We start from the raw sequence: 16769 nt of genomic DNA on the forward strand, positions 1-16769 counted from the left end.
TGGAATGGAATGGAATGGAATGGAGTGGAATGGAATTGAATGAATACAGTTAATGTAATCAACCCGAGAGGAAAGGAATGGAACAGAATGTAGTGTAATGAAATGGAATGGAATCGAAAGGAATCAACCTGAGTGTAATGGAATGGAGTGGATTGGAATGCAATGGAATGGAATGGAATGGAATCAACCCGAGTGGAATGGAGTGGAATGGAATGGAATGGAATGGAATGGAATGGAATGTCATGGTATCAACTCGAATGGAATGGAAAGGAGTGGAATGGAAGGGAATGGAAAGGAACGGAATGGAACGGAATGGAATGGAATGGAATGGAATGGGATGGAATGGAATGGAATGGAATCAACCCAAGTGGAATGGAATGGAAATGAATGGAGTGGAATATAATGGAATGGAATCAAACCGAGTGGAGGGTGGAGTGGAGTGGAGCGGAGTTGAGTGGAGATGAGTGGAATGGAGTGAAATGGAATGAAATGGAAAGGAATAGAATCAACCTGAGTGAAATGGAATGGAATGGAATGAAAGAATGGAAATGAATGGAATGGAATGGAATGTAATAGATTCAACCCCAGTGGAATAGAATGGAATGCAATGGAATGGAATCCACCCGAGTGGAATGGAATGGAATGGAATGGAATGGATTAAACCTGAATAGAATGGAATGGATTCGAATGGAATGAAATCAACCCTAGTGGAATGGAAAAGAATGGAATGGATTCAACCTGAACAGAATGGAATGGAATCGAATGGAATGAAATCAACTCTAGTGCAGTGGAATGGAATGGAATGGAATGGAATGGAATGGAACGGAATGGAATCAACTGTAATGGAATAGAATGGAATGGAATGAATTGGAATGAAATGGAGAGGAATGGAATCAACCCGAGTGGAATGGAATGGAATGCAGTGGAATCAACCTGACTGGAAAGGAATGGAATGGAGTGAAATGGAATGAAATGGAATGGAATGGAATGGAATCAAACCCAGTGGAATGTAGTGGAATGGAATGGAATGGAATCAACTGGAATGGAATGAAATGGAATGGAATGGAATGGAATCAAACCCAGTGGAATGTAGTGGAATGGAATGGAATGGAATGGAATGGAATGGAATCAACTGGAATGGAATGAAATGGAATGGAATGAAATGGAACGGAATGGAAAAGAAAGGAATAGAATGGAAAGGAATGGAATGGAATGGAATGGAATGGAATGGAACGGAATGGAATGGATTGGAATGGAATGGAATCCACCCGTGAAGAACGGAATGGAATGGAACAGAATGGAAGAGAATGGAATGGAATGGAAAGGAATGGAAAGGAATGGAATGGATTTGAAACAACCCGAATAGAACGGAATGGAATGCAATGTAATGGAATGGAATGGAATGGAATAGAATGGAATGGAATGGAATCGAATCGAATGGAAAGGAATGGAATGGAATGGAATGGATTTGAAACTACACGAGTAGAACGGAGTGGAGTGGAATGGAATGGAATGGAATGGAATGGAATGGAATGGAATGGAATGGAATGGAATGGAATGGATTGCAAAGGAATGGAGTGGAATAGAACGGAATTGAATCAACCCGAGTAGAACAGAACGGAATGGAACGGAACGGGTCGGAACGGAATGGAATAGAATGGAATTGAATCCACCCGAGGAGAATGGAATGGAATGGAATGGAATGGAATGGAATGGAATGGAATGGAAAGAGTGCAATGGAATAGAATAGAATGGAATGGAATGGCATGGAATGGAATGGAATGGAATGGAATGGAATGGAATGGAATGGAATGGAATGGAACGGAATGGAATGGAGCGGAATGGAATGCAATGGAACAGAATGAAATGGAATGGAATGGAATGGAATCTACCCGAGTAGAACGGAACAGAATGGAATGGAATGGAATGGAATGGAATGGAATGGAATGGAATGGCATGGAATGGAATGGAAAGGAATGCAGTGGAGTGGAATGGAATGGAAAGGATTGGAATGGAAGGGAATCCACCCGGGAAGAACGGAATGGAATGGAACAGAATGGAAGAGAATGTAATGGAATGGAAAGGAATGGAAAGGAATGGAATGGATTTGAAACAACCCGAGTAGAACGGAATGGAATGCAATGTAATGGAATGGAATGGAATGGAATAGAATGGAATGGAATAGAATGGAATGGAATGGAATCGAATCGAATGGAAAGGAATGGAATGGAATGGAATGGATTTGAAACTACCCAAGTAGAACGGAGTGGAATGGAATGGAATGGAATGGAATGGAATGGAATGGAATGGAATGGAATGGATTGCAAAGGAATGGAGTGGAATAGAACGGAATTGAATCAACCCGAGTAGAACAGAACGGAATGGAACGGAACGGGTCGAAACGGAATGGAATAGAATGGAATTGAATCCACCCGAGAAGAATGGCATGGAATGGAATGGAATGGAATGGAATGGAATGGAATGGAATGGAATGGAATCTACCCGAGTAAAACGGAATGGAATGGAATGGAATGGAATGGAATCCACCCGAGAAGAACCGAATGGAATGAAATGGAACGGAACGGAATGAAACGGAATGGAATGGAATGGAATGGAATGGAATGGAGTGGAATGGAATGGAATGGAATGGAACGGAATGGAATGGAATGGAATCAATATAGTTAATGCAATCAACCCGAGAGGAAAGGAATGAAACAGAATGTAGTGTAATGAAATAGAATGGAGTCGAAAGGAATCAACCTGAGAGTAATGGAATGGATTGGATTGGAATGCAATGGAATGGAATGGAATGGAATCAACCCGAGTGGAATGAAGTAGAATGGAATGGAATGGAATGGAATGGAATGGAATGGAATGGAATGGAATGGAATGGAATGAAATGTCATGGTATCAACTCGAATGGAATGGAAAGGAGTGGAATGGAAGGGAATGGAAAGGAATGGAATGGGTTTGAAACTACCCGAGTAGAACGAAATGGAATGCAATGGAATGGAATGGAATGGAATGGAATGGAATGGAATGGAATAGAATGGAATCAACCCGAGTAGAACGGAATGGAATGGAATGGAATGGAATGGGATGGAATGGAATGGAATGGAATGGAATGGAATGGAATGGAATGGAATGGAATAGAATGGAGTGGAAAAGAATGGAATGGAATGCAATCAACCCGACTGGAAGGGAATGGAATGGAATGTAATGGAATACAAAGGAATGGAATGGAATGGAATCAAACCGAGCGGAATATAATGGAATGGATTGGAATGGAATGGAATGGAATGGAATGCATTGGAATGGAATCAACTGGAATGCAATGGAATGGAAAATGGAAAGGAATGGAAAGAAATGGAATCAAATAAAATAGAATGGAATGGAAAGGAATTGCATGGAATGGAATTCAATCAACCCGAGTGGAATGGAATGGAATGTAATGGAGTGGAATGGAATGGAATGGAATGGAATGGAATGGAATGGAATGGAATGGAGTGGAATGGAATTGAATGAATACAGTTAATGTAATCAACCCGAGAGGAAAGGAATGGAACAGAATGTAGTGTAATGAAATGGAATGGAATCGAAAGGAATCAACCTGAGTGTAATGGAATGGAGTGGATTGGAATGCAATGGAATGGAATGGAATGGAATCAACCCGAGTGGAATGGAGTGGAATGGAATGGAATGGAATGGAATGGAATGGAATGTCATGGTATCAACTCGAATGGAATGGAAAGGAGTGGAATGGAAGGGAATGGAAAGGAACGGAATGGAACGGAATGGAATGGAATGGAATGGAATGGGATGGAATGGAATGGAATGGAATCAACCCAAGTGGAATGGAATGGAAATGAATGGAGTGGAATATAATGGAATGGAATCAAACCGAGTGGAGGGTGGAGTGGAGTGGAGCGGAGTTGAGTGGAGATGAGTGGAATGGAGTGAAATGGAATGAAATGGAAAGGAATAGAATCAACCTGAGTGAAATGGAATGGAATGGAATGAAAGAATGGAAATGAATGGAATGGAATGGAATGTAATAGATTCAACCCCAGTGGAATAGAATGGAATGCAATGGAATGGAATCCACCCGAGTGGAATGGAATGGAATGGAATGGAATGGATTAAACCTGAATAGAATGGAATGGATTCGAATGGAATGAAATCAACCCTAGTGGAATGGAAAAGAATGGAATGGATTCAACCTGAACAGAATGGAATGGAATCGAATGGAATGAAATCAACTCTAGTGCAGTGGAATGGAATGGAATGGAATGGAATGGAATGGAACGGAATGGAATCAACTGTAATGGAATAGAATGGAATGGAATGAATTGGAATGAAATGGAGAGGAATGGAATCAACCCGAGTGGAATGGAATGGAATGCAGTGGAATCAACCTGACTGGAAAGGAATGGAATGGAGTGAAATGGAATGAAATGGAATGGAATGGAATGGAATCAAACCCAGTGGAATGTAGTGGAATGGAATGGAATGGAATCAACTGGAATGGAATGAAATGGAATGGAATGGAATGGAATCAAACCCAGTGGAATGTAGTGGAATGGAATGGAATGGAATGGAATGGAATGGAATCAACTGGAATGGAATGAAATGGAATGGAATGAAATGGAACGGCATGGAATGGAATGGAAGCAACCAGATTGGATTGGAATGGAATGGAATCAAATGGAATGGAATGGAAAGGAATGGAATGGAATCAATCGGAGTGATATGGAGTGGAACAGAATCGAATGGAAGGAAATCAACCCTTGTGGAATGGAATTGAATGGAATGGAATGCAATGGAATGTAATGGAATGGAATGGAATGGAATGGAATGAAATGGAATGGAATCTACCCGAGTAGAACGGAATGGAATGGAATGGAATGGAACGGAATGGAATGGAATGGAATGGAATGAATTGAATCTACCCGAGTACAACGGAATGGAATGGAATAGAATGGAATGGAAAGGAATGGAATGGAATGGAATGTACTGGAGTATTACAGAAAGGAATGGAATGGAACGGAATGGAATGGAATGGAATGGAATGGAATGGAATGGAATGGAATGGAATGGAATGGAATGGAAAGATACCGAACGGAGCAGAATGGAACGGAACGGAATGGAATAGAATGGAATGGAATGGAATGGAATCTACCCGAGTAGAACGGAATGGAATGGAGTGGAATGGAATGAAATGGAATGGAATGGAATGGAATGGAATGAATTGAATCTACCCGAGTACAACGGAATGGAATGGAATGGAATGGAATGGAAAGGAATGGAATGGAATGGAATGTACTGGAGTATTACAGAAAGGAATGGAATGGAACGGAATGGAATGGAATGGAATGGAATGGAATGGAATGGAATGGAATGGAAAGATACCGAACGGAGCAGAACGGAACGGAATGGAATAGAATGGAAAGGAATGGAATGGAATCTACCCGAGTAGAACGGTATGGAATGGATTGGAATGGAATGGAATGGAATGGAATTTAATGGAATGGAATCGAATGGAATGGAATGGAATGGAACGGAACGGAATGGTATGGAATGGAATGGAATCCACCCTATAAGAACATAGTAGAATGGAACGGACACGGAATGGAATGGAATGGAATGGAATGCAATGGAATGGAGTGGAATAGAACGGAATAGAATGAACACGGGTGGAACGGAACGGAATGCAACGGAACGGGATGGAACGGAATGGAATAGAATGGAAATTAATCCACCATAAGAGAATGGAATGGAATGGAATGGAATGGAATGGAATGGAATCTACCCGAGTAGAAAGGAATGGAATGGAATGGAATGGAATGGTATGGAATGGAACGGAATGGAATGGATTGGAATGGAATGGAATGGAATCCACCCGAGAAGAACAAAATGCAATGGAATGGAATGGAATTGAATCTACCTGAGTAGAACGGAATGGAATGAAATGGAACGGAATGGAAAAGAAAGGAATAGAATGGAATGGAATGGAATGGAATGGAATGGAATGGAATGGAATGGAATGGAATGGAATGGAATGGAATCCAAACGGGAAGAAGGGAAAGGAACGGAACGGAAAGGAATGGAATGGAATGGAATGGAATGGAATGGAATGGAATGGAACGGAACGGAACGAAACGCAACGGAACGGAACGGAATGGAATGGAATGGAATCTACCCGAGTAGAACAGAATGGAATGGAATGGAATGCAAACGAATGGAATGGAATGGAATGGAATGGAATGGAATGGTATGGAGTGGATTGGAGTGGAAAGGAATCTACACATGTAGAAAGAATGGAATGGAATGGAATGATATGGAATGGAATGGAACGGAATGGAATCTACACAAGTAGAATGGAATGAAATGGAATGGAATGGAAAGGAATGGAATGGAACGGAATGGAATTTAATGTAATGGAATGGAATCAACCCTAGAAGAACGGAATGGAATGGAATTGAATGGAATGGAATGGAATGGAATGGAATGGAATTGAATGGAATGGAATGGAATGGAATGGAATGGAATGGAATGGAATGGAATGGAATGGAATGGAATGGAATGGAATGCAATGGAATGGAATGGAATGGAATCTACACGAGTAGAAAGGAACGGAATGGAATGGAATGGAATGGAATGGAATGGAATGGAATGGAATGGAATCTACCCGAGTAGAAAGGAACGGAATGGAGTGGAATGGAATGGAGTGGAATGGAATGGAATGGAATGGAACGGAATGGGATGGAATGGAATGGAATGGAATGGAATGGAATCCACCCGAGAAGAACGGAATGGAATTGAACGGAATGGAATGGAATGTAGTGGAACGAAATGGAATGGATTGGAATGGAATTGAATGGAATGGAATGGAATGGAATGGAATGGAATGGAATGGAATGGAATGGAATGGAATGGAAGCTACCCGAGTGGAACGGAATGGAATGGAATGGAACGGAATGGAAAGGAATGGAATGGAGTGGAATGGAGTGGCATGGAATCTACCTGAGTGGAACGGAATGGAATGGAATGGAATGGAATGCAATGGAACAGAATGAAATGGAATGGAATGGAATGGAATCTACCCGAGTAGTACGGAACAGAATGGAATGGAATGGAATGGAATGGAATGGCATGGAATGGAATGGAAAGGAATGCAGTGGAGGGGAATGGAATGGAAAGGATTGGAATGGAATGGAATCCACCCGGGAAGAATAGAACGGAATGGAACAGAATGGAATAGAATGGAATGGAATGGAAAGGAATGGAAAGGAATGGAATGGAATGGAATGGATTTGAAACTACCCGAATAGAACGGAGTCGAATGGAATGGATTGGAATGGAATGGAAAGGAATGGAATGGAATGGAATGGATTGCAAAGGAATGGAGTGGAATAGAAAGGAATTGAATCGACCCGAGTAGAACAGAACGGAATGGAACGAAACGGGTCCGAACGGAATGGAATATAATGGAATTGAATCCACCCGAGAAGAATGGAAAGGAATGGATTGGAATGGAATGGAATGGAATGGAATGGAATCTACCCGAGTAAAACGGAATGGAATGGAATGGAATGGAATGGAATGGAAACCACCAGAGAAGAACGGAATGGAATGAAATGGAATGGAACGGAATGGAACGGAATGGAATGGAATGGAATGGAGTGGAATTGAATGGAAAGGAATGGAATGGAATGGAATGGAATGAATACAGTTAATGGAATCAACCCAAGAGGAAAGGAATGGAACAGAATGCAGTGTAATGAAATGGAATGGAATCGAAAGGAATCAACCTGAGTGTAATGGAATGGATTGGATTGGAATGCAATAGAATGGAATGGAATGGAATCAACCCGAGTGGAATGGAGTAGAATGGAATGGAATGGAATGGAATGGAATGGAATGGAATGGAATGGAATGAAATGAAATGTCATGGTATCAACTCGAATGGAATGGAAAGGAGTGGAATGGAAGGGAATGGAAAGGAACGGAATGGAACGGAATGGAATGGAATGGAATGGAATGGAATGGAATGGAATGGAATGGAATAGAATGGAGTGCAATGGAGTGGAATCAAACAGATTGGATTGGAATGGAATGGAATCAAATGGAATGGAATGGAAAGGAATGGAATGAAATCAATCGGAGTGATATGGAATGGAACAGAATCGAATGGAAGGAAATCAACCCTTGTGGAATGGAATCGAATGGAATGGAATGCAATGTAATGGAATGGAATGGAATGGAATGGAATGGAATGGAATGGAATGGAATGGAATGAAATGAAATGGAATGGAATCTACCCGAGTAGAACAGAATGGAATGGAATGGAATGGAATGGAACGGAACGGAATGGAATGGAATGGAATGGAATGAATTGAATCTACCCGAGTACAACGGAATGGAATGGAATGGAATGGAATGGAATGGAATGGAATGGAATGGAATGGAATCTACCTGAGAATTACAGAAAGGAATGGAATGGAAAGGAACGGAATGGAATGGAATGGAATGGAATGGAATCTACCGGAGAATTACAGAAAGGAATGGAATGGAACGGAACGGAATGGAATGGAATGGAATGGAACGATACCGAACGGAGCGGAACGGAACGGAACGGAATGGAATAGAATGGAATGGAATGGAATGGAATCTATCCGAGTAGAAAGGAATGGATTGGAGTGGAATGGAATGTAATGGAACGGAATGGAATCGAATGGATTGGAATGGAATGGAATGGAATGGAATCTACCCGAGTAGAACAGAATGGAATGGAGTGGAATGGAATGGAATAGAATGGAATGGAATGGAATGGAATGGAATGGAACGGAATGGAATGGTATGGAATGGAATGGAATCCACCCTATAAGAACAGAATAGAATGGAATGGACACGGAATGGAATGCAATGAAATGGAATGCAATGGAATGGAGTGTAATAGAACGGAATAGAATGAACACGAGTGGAACGGAATGGAAAGGAACGAAACGGGATGGAACGGAATTTAATAGAATGGAATTTAATCCACCATAAGAGAATGGAATGGAATGGAATGGAATGGAATGGAATGGAATGGAATCTACCCGAGTAGAAAGGAATGGAATGGAATGGAATGGAATGGTACGCAATGGAACGGAATGGAATGGATTGGAATGGAATGGAATGGAATCCACCCGAGAAGAACAAAATGCAATGGAATGGAATGGAATTGAATCTACCTGGGTAGAACGGAATGGAATGAAATGGAACGGAATGGAAAAGAAAGGAATAGAATGGAATGGAATGGAATGGAATGGAATGGAATGGAATGGAATGGAATGCAATCCAACAGAGAAGAAGGGAATGGAACGGAACGGAAAGGAATGGAATGGAATGGAATGGAATGGAATGGAATGGAATGGAATGGAGCGGAACGGAACGCAACAGAACGGAATGGAATGGAATGGAATGGAATGGAATCTACCCGAGAAGAAGAGAATGGAATTGAATGGAATGCAAAGGAATGGAATGGAATGGAATGGAATGGAATGGACTGGAATTGTATGGAATGGAATGGAGTGGAAAGGAATCTACCCATGTAGAAAGAATGGAATGGAATGGAATGGAATGGAATGGAATGGAATGGAATGGTATGGAATGGAATGGAATGGAATGGAACGGAATGGAATCTACACAAGTAGAACGGAATGGAATGGAATGGAATGGAAAGGAATGGAATGGAACATAATGCAATTTAATGGAATGGAGTGGAATCCACCATAGAAGAACGGAATGGAATGGAATGGAATGGAATTAATTGGAATGGAACGGAATGGAATGGAAAGAATGGAATGGAATGGAATGGAATGGAATGGAATCCACCCGAGAAAATCGGAATGGAATGGAATGGAATAAAATGGAATGGAACGGAGCGGAACGGAATGGAATGGAATGGAATGGAATGGAATGGAATGGAATCTACGCGAGTAGAAAGGAACGGAATGGAATGGAATGGTATGGAGTGGAATGGAATGGAATGGAATCTACCCGAGTAGAAAGGAACGGAATGGAATGGAATGGAATGGAGTGGAATGGAATGGAAAGGAATGGAATGGAATGGAATGGAATGGAATGGAATGGGATGGAATGGAATGTAATGGAATCCACCCAAGAAGAAAGGAAAGGAATTGAATGGAATGGAATGGAATGGAATGGAACGGAATGGAATGGAATGCAATGGAATGGAATGGAATGGAACGGAATGGAATGAAATGGAATGGAATCTACCCGAGTAGAACGGAATGGAATGGAATGGAATGGAATGGAATGGAATGGAATGGAATGGAATGGAATGGAATGGAATGGAATCCACCCGAGAAGAACGGAATGGAATGGAACGGAATGGAATGGAATGCAAAGGAATGGAATGGAATGGAACGGAATGGAATGGAATGGAATGGAATGGAATCTACCCGAGTAGAACGGAATGGAATGGAATGGAATGGAATGGAATGGAATCTACCTGAGTAGAAGGGAATGGAATGGAGTGGAATGGAATGGAATGGAATGGAACAGAACGGAAAAGAACAGAACGGAATGGAATGGAATGAAATTGAATCTACCTGAGTTGAAAGGAATTGAATGGAGTGGAATGGAATGGAATGGAATGGAATGGAAAGGAAAGAAACGGAATGGAATGGCATGGAATGGTATTTAATCCACACTATAACAACGGAATGGAATGGAACAGAACAAAGTGGAATGGAATGGAATGGAATGCAACGGAATGGAGTGGAATAGAACGGAATTGAATCAACCCGAGTAGAACAGAACGGAATGGAACGGAAGAGGTCGGAACGGAATGGAATAGAATGGAATTGAATAAACCGAGGAGAATGGAATGGAATGGAATGGAGTGGAATGGAATGGAATGGAATGGAATCCACCCGAGGAGAATGGAATGGAATGGAATGGAATGGAATGGAATGGAATGGAATGGAATGGAACGGAACGGAACAGAACGGAAGGGAATGGAATGGAATGGAATGAAATTGAATCTGCCTGAGTAGAACGGAATGGAATGGAGTGGAATGGAATGGAATGGAAAGGAATGGAAAGCAACGGAATGGAATGGCATGGAATGCAATGGAATCCACCCTATAACAACGGAATATAATGGAATGGAACGGAATGGAATGGAGTGGAATAGAACGGAATTGAATCAACCCGAGTAGAACGGAATGGAATGGAATGGAACGGGTCGGAACGGATCGAAATAGGAAGGAATTGAATCCACCCGAGGAGAATGGAATGGAATGGAATGGAATGGAATGGAATGGAATGGAATGGAATCTACCCGAGTAGAACGGAATGGAATGGTATTTAATTGAATGGAATGGAATGGATTGGAATGGAATGGAATGGAATGGAATGGAGTGGCATGGAACGGAATGGAAAGGAATCCTCCCGAGAACAAAGGAATGGAATGGAAAAGAATGGAAAGGAATGGAATGGAATGGAATGGAATGGAATGGAATGGAATGGAAACGAATGGAATGGAAAGGAATGAATGGAATGGAATTGAATCTACCGGAGTAGAACGGAATGGAATGGAATGGAATGGAATGGAATGGAATGGAATGGAATGGAATGGAATGGAATGGAATGGAATCCACCTGAGAAGAACGGAATGGAATGGAACGGAATGGAATGGAATGCAATGGAATGGAATGGAATGGAACGGAATGGAATGGAATGGAATGGAAACTACCCGAGTAGAACAGAATGGAATGGAATGGAATGGAATTGAATGGAATGGAATGGAATGGAATGGAATGGAATGGAATCCACCCGTGAAGAACGGAATGGAATGGAACGGAATGGAATGGAATGCAATGGAATGGAATGGAATGGAACGGAATGGAATGCAATGGAATGGAATCTACCCAAGTAGAACGGAATGGAATGGAATGGAATGGAATGGAATGGAATGGAATCTACCCGAGTAGAAGGGAATGGAATGGAGTGGAATGGAATGGAATGGAATGGAACGGAACGGAAAAGAACAGAACGGAATGGAATGGAATGAAATTGAATCTACCTGAGTAGAAAGGGATTGAATGGAGTGGAATGGAATGGAATGGATTGGAAAGGAAAGAAACGGAATGGAATGGCATGGAATGGAATGGAATCCACACTATAACAACGGAATGGAATAGAACGGAACGAAGTGGAATGGAATGGAATGGAATGCAACGGAATGGAGTGGAATAGAACGGAATTGAATCAACCCGAGTAGAACAGAACGGAATGGAACGGAACAGGTCGGAACGGAATGGAATAGAATGGAATTGAATAAACCGAGGAGAATGGAATGGAATGGAATGGAATGGAATGGAATGGAATGGAATCCACCCGAGGAGAATGGAATGGAATGGAATGGAATGGAATGGAATGGAATGGAATGGAATGGAAGGGAACGGAACGGAACATAACGGAAGGGAATGGAATGGAATGGAATGAAATTGAATCTGCCTGAGTAGAACGGAATGGAATGGAGTGTAATGGAATGGAATGGAAAGGAATGGAAAGGAACGGAATGGAATGGCATGGAATGCAATGGAATCCACCCTATAACAACGGAATATAATGGAATGGAACGGAATGGAATGGAGTGCAATAGAACGGAATTGAATCAACCCGAGTAGAACGGAATGGAATGGAATGGAACGGGTCGGAACGGATCGAAATAGGAAGGAATTGAATCCACCCGAGGAGAATGGAATGGAATGGAATGGAATGGAATGGAATGGAATGGAATGGAATCTACCCGAGTAGAACGGAATGGAATGGTATTTAATTGAATGGAATGGAATGGATTGGAATGGAATGGAATGGAATGGAATGGAGTGGAATGGAACGGAATGGAAAGGAATCCTCCCGAGAAGAAAGGAATGGAATGGAAAAGAATGGAAAGGAATGGAATGGAATGGAATGGAATGGAATGGAATGGAATGGAAACGAATGGAATGGAAAGGAATGAATGGAATGGAATTGAATCTACCGGAGTAGAACGGAATGGAATGGAATGGAATGGAATGGAATGGAATGGAATGGAATGGAATGGAATGGAATGGAATGGAATGGAATCCACCTGAGAAGAACGGAATGGAATGGAACGGAATGGAATGGAATGCAATGGAATGGAATGGAATGGAACGGAATGGAATGGAATGGAATGGAATCTACCCGAGTAGAACAGAATGGAATGGAATGGAATGGAATTGAATGGAATGGAATGGAATTGAATGGAATGGAATGGAATCCACCCGTGAAGAACGGAATGGAATGGAACGGAATGGAATGGAATGCAATGGAATGGAATGGAATGGAACGGAATGGAATGGAATGGAATGGAATCTACCCAAGTAGAACGGAATGGAATGGAATGGAATGGAATGGAATGGAATCTACCCGAGTAGAAGGGAATGGAATGGAGTGGAATGGAATGGAATGGAATGGAACGGAACGGAAAAGAACAGAACGGAATGGAATGGAATGAAATTGAATCTACCTGAGTAGAAAGGGATTGAATGGAGTGGAATGGAATGGAATGGATTGGAAAGGAAAGAAACGGAATGGAATGGCATGGAATGGAATGGAATCCACACTATAACAACGGAATGGAATAGAACGGAACGAAGTGGAATGGAATGGAATGGAATGCAACGGAATGGAGTGGAATAGAACGGAATTGAATCAACCCGAGTAGAACAGAACGGAATGGAACGGAACAGGTCGGAATGGAATGGAATAGAATGGAATTGAATCCACCCGAGGAGAATGGAATGGAATGGAATGGAATGAAATGGAATGGAATTGAATCCACCCGAGGAGAATGCAATGGAATGGAATCGAATGGATTGGAATGGAATGGAATGGAATGGAATGAAATGGAATGGAATGGAATGGAATGGAATGGAATGCAATGAAATCTACCTGAGTAGTACGGAATGGAATGCAATGGAATGGAATGGAATGAAAAGGAATGGAATCTACACGAGTAGAACGGAATGGATTAGAAAGGAATGGAATGGAATGGAATGCAACAGAACGGAATGGAATGGAATCCAACTGAGAAGAACGGAATGGAATGGAATGGAATGGAATGGAATGGAATGGAATGGAATGGAATGGAATGGAATGGAATGGAATCTACCCGAGAAAAACGGAATGGAATGGAATGGAATGGAACGGAATGGAACGGAACGGAATAGAATGGAATGGAAAGGAGTGGAATCCACCCGAGAAGAACGGAAAGGAGTGCAACGAAATGGAATTGAATGGAATGGAATGGAGTGGAGTGGAATAGTACAGAATTGAATCAACCCGAGTAGAACGGAATGAAGTGGAACGGAACGGAACGGAATTGAATGGAATAGAATGGAATCCAATCCAACCGACGAGAGTGGAATGAAATGGAGTGAAATGGAATGGATTGGAATGAACTGAATCTACCCGAGTAGAACGGAATGGAATGGAATGGAATGGAATAGAATGGAAAAGAACGGAATGGAATGGTAGGAAATGGAGTAGAATCCACCCTATAAGAACGGAATGGAATGGAACGGAACGGAATGGAATGGAATGGAAAGGAGTGGAATGCAATGGAATGGAGTGGAATAGAACGGAATTCAATCTACCCGAGTAGAGCGGAAGAGAATGGAACGGAATGGGATGGAACGGAATGGAATAGAATGGAATAGAACCCACCCATGGAGAATGGAATGGAATGGGATGGAATGGAATGGAATGGAATGGAATGGAATGGAATGGAATGGAATGCAATGGAACGGAATGGAATGGAATGGAATGGAATGGAATGGAATGAACCCGAGTGGAATGGAATGGAAATGAATGGAAGAATGGAATGGAATTGAATCTTCCCGAGCAGAACGGAATGGAATGAAATGGAATGGAATGGAAAGGAAAGGAGTAGAATGAAATGGAATGGAATGGAAAGGAATGGAATGGAATGGAATGGAATGGAATCCACACGAGAAGAAAGGAATGGAATGGAATGTAATGGAATGCAATGGAAAGGAATGGAATGGAAAGGAATGGAACAGAACGGAAAGCTATGGAACAGAACGGAACACAGGGGACTGGAATGGAATCTACCCGAGTAGAACGGAAGGGAATGGAATGGAATGGAATGGAATGGAATGGAATGGAATGGAACGGAATGGAACGGAATGGAATGGAATGCAATGGAATGGAATCCTCCAAAGAAGAACGGAATGGAACTGAATGCAAAGAAATGGAATGGAATGGATTGGAATGGAATGGAATGGAATGGAAAGGAATGGAATGGAATCCACTCGAGAAGAACGGAATGGAATAGAACAGAATGGAATGGAATGGAATATAATGGAATGGAATGGAATGAAATGAATTGAATCTACCCGAGTAGAATGGAATGGAATGGAATGGAATGGAATGGAACGGAATGGAATGGAATTCACCCAAGAAGAACGGAATGTAATGGAACCGAACGGAATGGAATGGAACGGAATGAAATGAAATGGAGTGGAATAGAACGGAATTTAATCAACCCGAGTAGAACGGAACAGAATGGAACGAAACGGAATGGAATGGAATGGAATAGAATGGAATTGAATCCAACCGAGTGGAATGGAATGGAATGGAATGGAATGGAATGCAATGGAATGGAATGGAATGAAATGGAATGGAATCCATCTGTGAAGAACGGAATGGAATGGAATGGAATGGAATGGAATGGAATGGAATGGAATGGAATGGAATTCAATGGAATGGAATGGAATGGAATGGAATGGAATGGAAAGGAATGGAATGGAATGGAATGGAATGGAATGGAATCAACCCGAGTGGAATGGAATGAATTGAATGGATTAGAATGGAGTCAAGACGAGTGGAATGGAATGGAATGGAATGGAATGGAATGGAATGGAATGGAATAAATTCGAATGCATTTGAAAGGAATGGAATAAATTAGAATGCATTAGAAAGGAATGGAATGGAATGGAATGGAATAAATTTGAATGCATTTGAAAGGAATGAAATGGAATGGAATGGAATGGAATGGAATGGAATGGAATGGAACGGAATGGAAACGAAAGGAAAGGAATGGAATGGAATGAAATGGAATGGAATGGAATGGAATGGAATGAAATGGAATGGAATGGAATGGAATGGAATGGAATGGAATGGAATGGAATGGACTAGAATGGAATGGAAAGCAATGGAATGGAATGGAATGGAATGGAATGGAATGGAATGGAATGCAATGGAATGGAATGGAATGGAATGCAATGGAATGGAATGGAACAGAATGGATACAACCCGAGTAGAATGGAATGCAATGGAATGGAATGGAATGCAATGGAATGGAATGGAATGGAATGGAATGGAATGGAATGGAATGGAATGGAATGGAATGGAATAGAATGGAATGGAATCAACCCGTGTGGAATTGAATGGAAGACAACGGAATGGAATGGAGTAGAGTGCAATGGAGTGGAATGGAATAGAATAGAATGGAGTGGAAAAGAATGGAATGGATTTGAATCAACCCGAGTGGAATGGAATGGAATGGAATGGAATGGAACGGTATGGAATGGAATGGAATGGAAAGGAATGGAATGGAATGGAATCAACCCAAGAGAATATAATGGAATGGAGGGGAGTGGAATGGAATGGAATGGAATGCGATGCAATGGAATGGAATCAAC

This window comes from Gorilla gorilla, chromosome 23, assembly GCF_029281585.2.
Source record: "Gorilla gorilla gorilla isolate KB3781 chromosome 23, NHGRI_mGorGor1-v2.1_pri, whole genome shotgun sequence".
Lineage (NCBI taxonomy): Eukaryota > Metazoa > Chordata > Mammalia > Primates > Hominidae > Gorilla > Gorilla gorilla.